We start from the raw sequence: 8,876 nt of genomic DNA on the forward strand, positions 1-8,876 counted from the left end.
GCTAAAACAATGTGGATTGCATCAAATTAAATGTCAATTTCGATTTTATTACAAAAATAACAACTGCCTTCTTATAAATATGTCAAGCACGTACACTTAACACAAAAATCGATATATCTTTATGTAATCTAGAAAAGTAAAGCGCTTTATATATAACAATGTTTTATAATGTCTCTCTGGTGAGAAAAAAAACTAAACAAAACCATGTAGAACATATATGTTTTCATATTAAAATTTTTTTTTAATGATGCACGTGATGTTTATAATTGATATAAGGTTCACGTGTCATTGAACGAGTTAAGGGAGAGATGCGAATTAAATTACACATAATAAAAAATGATACTATACTGTCAGCTTGATTTATAAATTGTGTTCCATCGCGCCAATATATTCATTGTTCCATGAAATTGTGTATAAAGCAAAACGATTGAAATTATGTCAGAAATCCTGCTTTCACATGAAATGATCGTTAACCACTTTATTTATTTCCAATCAGGTAATTAATAATAATAGGGGAAGTCTATACTGTGTATTAGAAACTTGTTGTGGTGATCCCTATCTTATCCGCTCAATACACATCCACTGGCTACTGTACAGAAAAAATTAGATTTACTTCCGAAATAACAGATTTCATTAATTGCTAACTTGTTGTCTACATTTAAATTAACAACGATAATGGATCAACATCACCGTTGCACAATTATTAAGTTCACAGTAATCTGTACTTTAAATAGATAGCCTAATTAAGACGGTGCTAATAAAGAACAAAGGCGTGAATGTGGATATTAAGAAATTAGATCCTTTTTTGCATGACACTGGCAGTATATCATTTTATCTTATATAAATAAGCCCCATTTAAGACATGAATATAAAAAAATAAGACACATTTGCATCTTTCATTTTTGAAAAAAAAATAAGCACGCAGTCACATATAAATAAGATACATTGAAGACACAGAAAAAATAATAAGACACATTTGCATCTTTCACTAAATTTTCTTAAAAAACATGTGAAACTGAAGAAAAACATTTATTACTGACACATTATTCTAAAGTCGACTGACCACTTAAGTTCAAAGAGGGATTTACAATTTAAATAAGATCCATTTTCGCATGATGCTGGTTGTAGAGCAAGCAATACATTTCTTACTGACACATTATTCTAAAAGTCGACAGGCAACATAAATTCAAAGAGGGAACCACAATTAAATAAGATCAATTTTCGCATGATACTGGTTGTATAGCAAGTAGTCACATATTAATTACAGCTTTGCATTAGTTGCAATAAGTTTGTTAAGTGCGCGTGCTTCTGAACGTTGCGTTAAGCGAGAGTGTTGTCATTTTGTTAGTTTTATATTTTTGTATTATGTATGATTATTGCTGTTTTGAATTTGAAATAAACGCTTTCTGGCAAATAGCATCGTCTTAATTTTACTACAAATAATGAACATTTGACATACAAAATGTCCAATAACATACCGGCAATAACATTATATATATGTTAATTTCTGTGCATGTTTATAGCGAAATTATAGCCGACATCGGCAGTTAGGGAAATTTAGTGACACACTTTAACACATCAAACATGCATGATAGTTCTTTTTTTCATATGATATTCCCCTGGTTGCTTACCGGTGTATTGGTGCAGTTGATAACCCCGCCGGGACTACAGTAGGGTGCTAATACACACGTGTATCGTGTTCAATACAATCGTCTTAATTTTAATACAAATAATGAACATTTGACATACAAATGTCCAATAACATATCGGCATTAACATTATATATATGTTAATTTCTTTGCATGTTTATACCGAAATTATAGCCGACATCGGCAGTTAGGGAAATTTTGTGACACACTTTAACAAATCAAACATGCATGATAGTTCTTTTTTTCATATGATATTCCCCTGGTTGCTTACCGGTGTATTGGTGCAGTTGATAACCCCGCCGGGACTACAGTAAGGTGCTAATACACACGTGTATCGTGTTCAATACCCGATCCATGCTACAACGTGTAAGAACGGGAATTTCGGTAATTCTAACTTTTTAAGCTTGCGCACCTCTAATGGGCACATATCCAAATATAATTTAATTAATTATTTTCCTAATCAGCATCATTTCACTAAACTACATGCAAATTTGTAGGTAGCTTTCCATGCTTAAAAAAAAATAAACCGATTTTTTCAAAACCACCCTCACGCTCGGCTTTGTCCAGTTTATTTTCACCCCTGGGGTATATAAAAGTTCCATAATTCATTCAAATTTCCAAATATGGGCATGCAGTTGGTGTGTACAGATGCAGTAAAGGTGTTTAAAGTTAAAACAAGATGAAATAAGTATTCTTTTACAGACATTTATTTTTTACAAATTTTAATCTATGGAATAGCGCCATGAAATGTAAGTGATTTCAGCCAAGTAAAAATTGGGTCGGTTAAAAACAAAGTGTCATAAAATTCAAAATAGTATCATTTAAGTTATATTTTAAATTAAGTTTTTATAGAAACACTATATACAGCAAAAATACCAAAAAATAAACAGATTTACCGTTTACTTTTTGAAATAAAAATAAAAATGCAACATGCATCATTCGTATTTTCAGCAGTAAATTAATCAATTTAGCCATAACGTTGTTTTAATTTTAAAATTGAAGGATGTGCATACAATTTTCAACATATTTAGCAATAAACATAGCTTATGTGCTATATTAAATCAAATTACGTTAGAAAAGAAATAAAACGCGTCGCAAAAAGTATGCGATGTCGGCAGGAATCGAACCTGCGCGGGAAAATCCCAAAAGATTTCAATTTCATCGCCTTACCCACTCGGCCACGACAACTTTACATCTGTGTAACCTTAAATTAGATATATATAAGTAAACAGGTAAAAAGGCTCGCTCGATCTTTGAAGAAATCGCGAAATCGTATTTTTCAGATGATAATTGGATCAAAGTCAATATTTATAGTGAAAATAATGTAATCTAAATGAATAAGTTAAACATATATCAAAATTCGAAGTTTGAAAAAAAATAAAATGCATCTCTCGGAAATAAGCGATCATTGAAGATCGGCAATGGCTTATGTATGAAGTGAAAGGACAGTTGAAAGTTTCCATTTTGCACGTTAATGATTCTGATAATATGGTGACAAAGGCAGCAGTCCTATGCAGTATTGTGTTTGACCGGGGAGTAGCGTGATCTGTGTCGGTGTTGGGCGCTCTGAGGGCGCAATCCGGCTACATAGGTACATAGAAACCTCTTGTGGCTATAGTCCATGGATCGGGTTCGGCAGACAGGGAACATGTAAATTTTTCGGCGTTAGCTGTATACGCCAGCTTTTCACCTTAGCCTGACCTTTGTTAGCGTCCAATAGAATTCAAATAAACTTCCCGCGGCCAAGTACAGATGAATACACTTAATTGACTGCATTGGCTGATTTGAGAATACGACCAGAACATTGGAAACATGTCCGCGTCTTTGGAAAACTGTTTTACTGCGTGTTCAGCATGAAACAATTTTATATCTAATGAAAAGGCTTAATAGATAGAACAGTTTTACACTCAATCTCGACATCAATACAGTTTGTGCGTCCACCTTTATTTTCAGAAGATTTTCAGCGCGAGAACGTTTGCATTTAAAGGCTATGTTCTCATATTTAGTACTAACTTCCATATTCCTGTCAACATGTTAACATGTTAAAGTATAGAGAGCAGTGTAAGCGAAGACTCACTTTAATGCATTGCATTTCAACTCGCGAGGTTTATCGGGTCAATTTGCGGCCACTGTGTGTGAATGTCAGAGTTTACATACAGGTCATCGCTGCGTCTCTACCCTATGTGCTGATCGGAGTTCGCGGCCAGGAAAATAATCGTTACATAATAAAGACGCTATAGCGTGAACTAGGTGAACTGGAATTTTCTTTAGACCAGACAGATGTTAAATGAAGATATCCAGCATATGGTTTGTCAATAACAGATTCTTAATGTGTTTTACAACAATACCATGATAAATATTATTTTTAATTAATTTAACAAGAATTATGCCATCATATTGTCTAATGAATTAAGCATGAGCGCAATGATTCTCGATACTGTTAATAATCGAATCAAATAGCAACGCCAGACAAACCACTAAAACAGGTTTGTTCGAAGAACGCGCGTATAAATATTTAAAATATGTACGGATACTTCGCGTGTGGCCGGTTGACTCATATGTTTCACTTCCATTCTTCTTTTGGTTTTCTGTTTTGTATCTATACGTTTATGACCAGCAATATGTAATAATGTAAAATAAGCCGCGAAAACTCCGCGTATCATCCCGTACTGCGTTTGCTGCAGCTAAGAACTGCACAGAAAAAGACATTCGCTATCTTTGATCTCATTCATTGAAGTCTTTACCTATCATTAACTGCAACCACAATCAACGCCGTATATCTTTTTTAAAGATATTTCTTGTTATATGTATGTTTTATATCTTAATTACCTAAACGTATATTTATCCTGGTTACTTATTTACTGAGGTATGAGTTAGTCGCAATGATTGTAGATACGTTGTACTATATTTAGTAAGTATTTGGAGGACGAGTGGCACGGGCACGCGCTTTAATATCACTTATGCAAGGAACGCGTTTTGTTTATATACGTATTTTTGATATTCCGATAGGCTTAAGGGAGGTAACTTATTCAAGTAAAACGCGATATTTTTGCAATGCCTTTTTATAACTCTTGTTTAATTAATTACATACGAATATACAGCTAAATTTAAGATGATTTTTACCAGAAAAAAATTTCGGAGAAAGATATATTGAGATTTTGATATTCCATAGAATGCGAGTCTCCATATATATTTTCTATTGCAGGGGAGGTAATTTAAAATTTTTAAAGTCTCCGAATTGGTCTTTGTTGTATCTATTTACGTTTATTTTCAAGCTTATGGCGATTAAAAAATTAATTATTATTAGTATATGCTCACATGGATATTGGTACGGATATATCGTGTTCATATAACTGTTACTACATCCATTTCATTCATCATTCAGGTCGGGCTACACAAATCTCGTGAAGAGGCCAGTAGGACCTGTAAACAAACTCTCATACACACACTCTTCACTCATCGTGGCGCTCTCGCATGTCTGAGGCGATATATAAGATCGATGTCATATATAATACTGTATTCGCTGGTATTTTCGGTTGATATGTTTGACTGCTTAGGACGCAATGAATATAGTGTATTTATATTTAATCGAAGTGAGCACATTGTTGTTTCTGGCGGTATTCAATTTCTGGTAATAGTTTCGCGATTAAAGACGTCGGTTCTCGGTTAGGTGTGGAATGTTCTTATTTGTTAATGTGCCAAGTGCTTAAAGGCGGTTTATCGCACTTTATTAGTCGGCGTTTCAAGAGAATGGGTAATAAATGCAAATCAGTAGGTGCTTAGAAGACTTAAGTACGGCAAGAACCACAACTCACTCTGCTAGGAACGATTACCACTGCCTGTCTGCAGCAGACGACAAATGATTCTGCTCTAGCAGTGAATGTATATACCAGCTTGTAAACGCCATTGGCCAGTCTAGTGTTTATCATTAAAATATGCACATATTGGCTGCTTTCATGGAAAACGAGGCTTAATGCACGTCAAATAAGATTAGCCTGTGCACAATGATAAGCATATGCAATGCGAACAAGCTAATCAAGGACGACAACAGCGAACAACTAAAGTGCCTTCAGCGCTTTGATTTATAATATACATTATGTCCTATGTTATATGGCGTATAGCTACTAATATATGTGTGTATAAAATATGTTAACCGTCTTTATTTTTTAAATAAATGAAATCATACTGAAACTCTACGAATTGAGGATTTACATGTTTTTATGAGCTGTCAAAGATTATTACAAACAACAATTATTATCTTTTTTAATGCATACACTTTAAAAGACTGTGGGTGCGGACCCAGGATCCTGCGATAAATCAAACGGAAAGGTACTTTAGGTACTTAAGCTACGTTGAAGAAACTCGGACATTGTTGACGCCCTGTCTTCAATAAATACTGTTTTGAGTGAGGTTAAACTTACAAATGTATTTGTTAGCCAATTGACGTGTATCGTGGTATTTTGAAATTATTTTTAAAATAACTGGGCTAAGCATTGGTTTCGGTAGAAAAGTACTGCAACAATTTCGCTAGATTTGAACACATTTTAACACTCCGCATTATGATATTTTGATTCAATTTTTCATATTTATACCAAGTGAGTTTCCATTTGACCGCCTTGCGGATACAGATCCATTAGCATGTGCTTGTGTATTATAATAACAATTAAAGAGTTAATTTACTACTTACAGTATCGTTATTTTCATCAACATCATCGTTATCAACGTTATCATGATCATCATCATCAACATAATCATCATCTCATCATTATCATCATCATCATCATCATCATCATCATCATCATCATCATCATCATCATCATCATCATCATCATCATCATCATCATCATCATCATCATCATCATCATCATCATCATCATCATCATCATCGTCATCATCATCATCATCATCATCATCATCATCGTCGTCGTTGTCGTCGTCGTCGTCGTCGTCGTCGTCGTCGTCGTCGCCCTCGTCCTGCTCCTCCGCCTCCACCGCATCATCAGCAGCAGCATCGTCATCAGCAACAGCAGCAGCATTATCGTCACTATCACCAACAACATCGTTATGGTCGTCATCGTCGTGATCATCATCATCAGTGTCATCATCATCATCATCATCGTCATTGTTATCGTCGTTTTTCTCCTCCTCGTCGTCGTCATCGTCATCATCGTCGTCATCGTCATTCTCATCATGAACAATTTCAACAACCGTAAAACCTATCGCTCAGCTCATTTTTGCAGTGAATTCGGATGTTATATCAAATCTTTTGATTAATAGAGTTTGCTGCTTAATGTATTAATAACTAAATAATAATGTTGATAATATTGAAAATAAATGGTTTCAATTTTATTTATCCGTTTAAGATGCAGTATTTGACCAAGTCAATTTGTCGCTAAAAGTAGTCATTACACATTCAATCCAAAAAGCGTTACGAGTTGCTATTGAAACTATAATCGCATTCCGATAAAAATGGTGTCTGTATTAGGGCCTGTTTAATTTCTACGCTTAATTGCAATTCATAAAAATATTTTAAGGGTACCGGTATATCTAGACACACTCTGTTATCCAAACAATCCTTGTGATCATAAACAAATAAACAATGAAATATAAATAAAATTAGATGATAAAAAATGGTATCTTCCTTTTTGCTGTTGCTAGTTATCAACAGAGTAGCAAAACTTTTAAATATAAATTATATTCAATTCATAGCACGCTTAAAGATTTGAAGTTTATCTAAATCTATAAGCACAAACATATTTATGTTTGTTAATACAAAGCTGTAGCAGTTTTCTGATTGCGCTTGAAAATATGTGATTGTTGTTGTTGCATTAATAGTATCATTAGTTTGTATTTCCAGATTAGGTATTCCACCATACATTTTGTTTTTAATCATATGTCTTATAATTGGCATTGCAATATTTCAATAACGAGTAATCAACACAATTGACTTTATGTATTTTTAATTGTTTATCCATATTATCATTAACACTTGAGGGAAAAATAAGCTGTGTCATTTTTTATTTTTTATTTTACTTATGGTTCAGACAACTCTGCTTTTACTATATGCCGTAATAATTATAAGTTTCCGTTCACTTAAAGATATTGTTTTTCGTGTTGGAAAATTTAAATACGAAAAATATTTAGAGACAAGTGTGTTATGTTTGTTTGTCAATTATTTAATTGAAGTAGAAATAATACATCAGTGTACATAATTTTATTGTGTTGTTCCCTTCGTTCTTTACTTTAAAAATGCAACTTAACAGCTTTGCAATCAACTGAAATAATATATAAAAAGTAAAAACAATAAACGTTTGGCTTTCTTAATACGATATCATTTCAAACGCTGTTGGAAGGAACCATTGCTTATTAGAGGTTTACAAGGTAATTTACCCAAGTACGCAAATGTAATGGTCGATTGCCCTTAGGCATGATTCTGTTTTATTACTTTAATCCGGTTGTAAAAATGCATGACCGAAGGGTCATCAGATAAGCAAAAACAGGGTCAAAATCTGATAAAATAGCGCTGTTTAACTGACTGTACGAAAATCCGTATGTCCGAAAATTTAGAATCATGAAAACATAAATATTTTGGCTTAAAAAGGAAATGTAAGAAAATTTAGAATGTAAGAGAAAATACGGTGGTTTTATGGTGTTTAAATCGATTAGAAATAGCAAAACCTAAAGACATTATCTCAAGTGTGATTTTCAAAAGATTTTATATGAATGTACACACACGGTAAAACTAGTCTATTAAAATGAAATACCTTCATTGGTTCTCATGTTTTTAATATTTATTAAACATAGGTATTTGTGAACACTTGTTGTTATATAATATTGAAATGTACACGCATACTGAACATAAAATCATTAGCATAACGGCTAAGTTGGTTTTTACTAAGATTGCAATAGTGTTTATTTTATTATTATGAATCTTATGAGGATAATTTTGAAAGTATGACACAGAGTATCTGAAGAAGATATATACATAATCACATATGTTGTTGTTGTTGTGGTTATTGTTTCAATATTTTTATGAGTATCATACATTCAATGACGAATAGCTATTAATTTGTCATACAAACACCATAATTATTATTGGATTGCGGAGATTAAACAAATCGATTCCCTAGTAACTGATATAACTGATACATTTTTTGAGCGACAATTTGAAACTAAATCTAGTATTATTTAAATTTGATTATTTTAATTGCAGACTTTTTTTATTAA

This window comes from Dreissena polymorpha, chromosome 7, assembly GCF_020536995.1.
Source record: "Dreissena polymorpha isolate Duluth1 chromosome 7, UMN_Dpol_1.0, whole genome shotgun sequence".
Taxonomy (NCBI): domain Eukaryota; kingdom Metazoa; phylum Mollusca; class Bivalvia; order Myida; family Dreissenidae; genus Dreissena; species Dreissena polymorpha.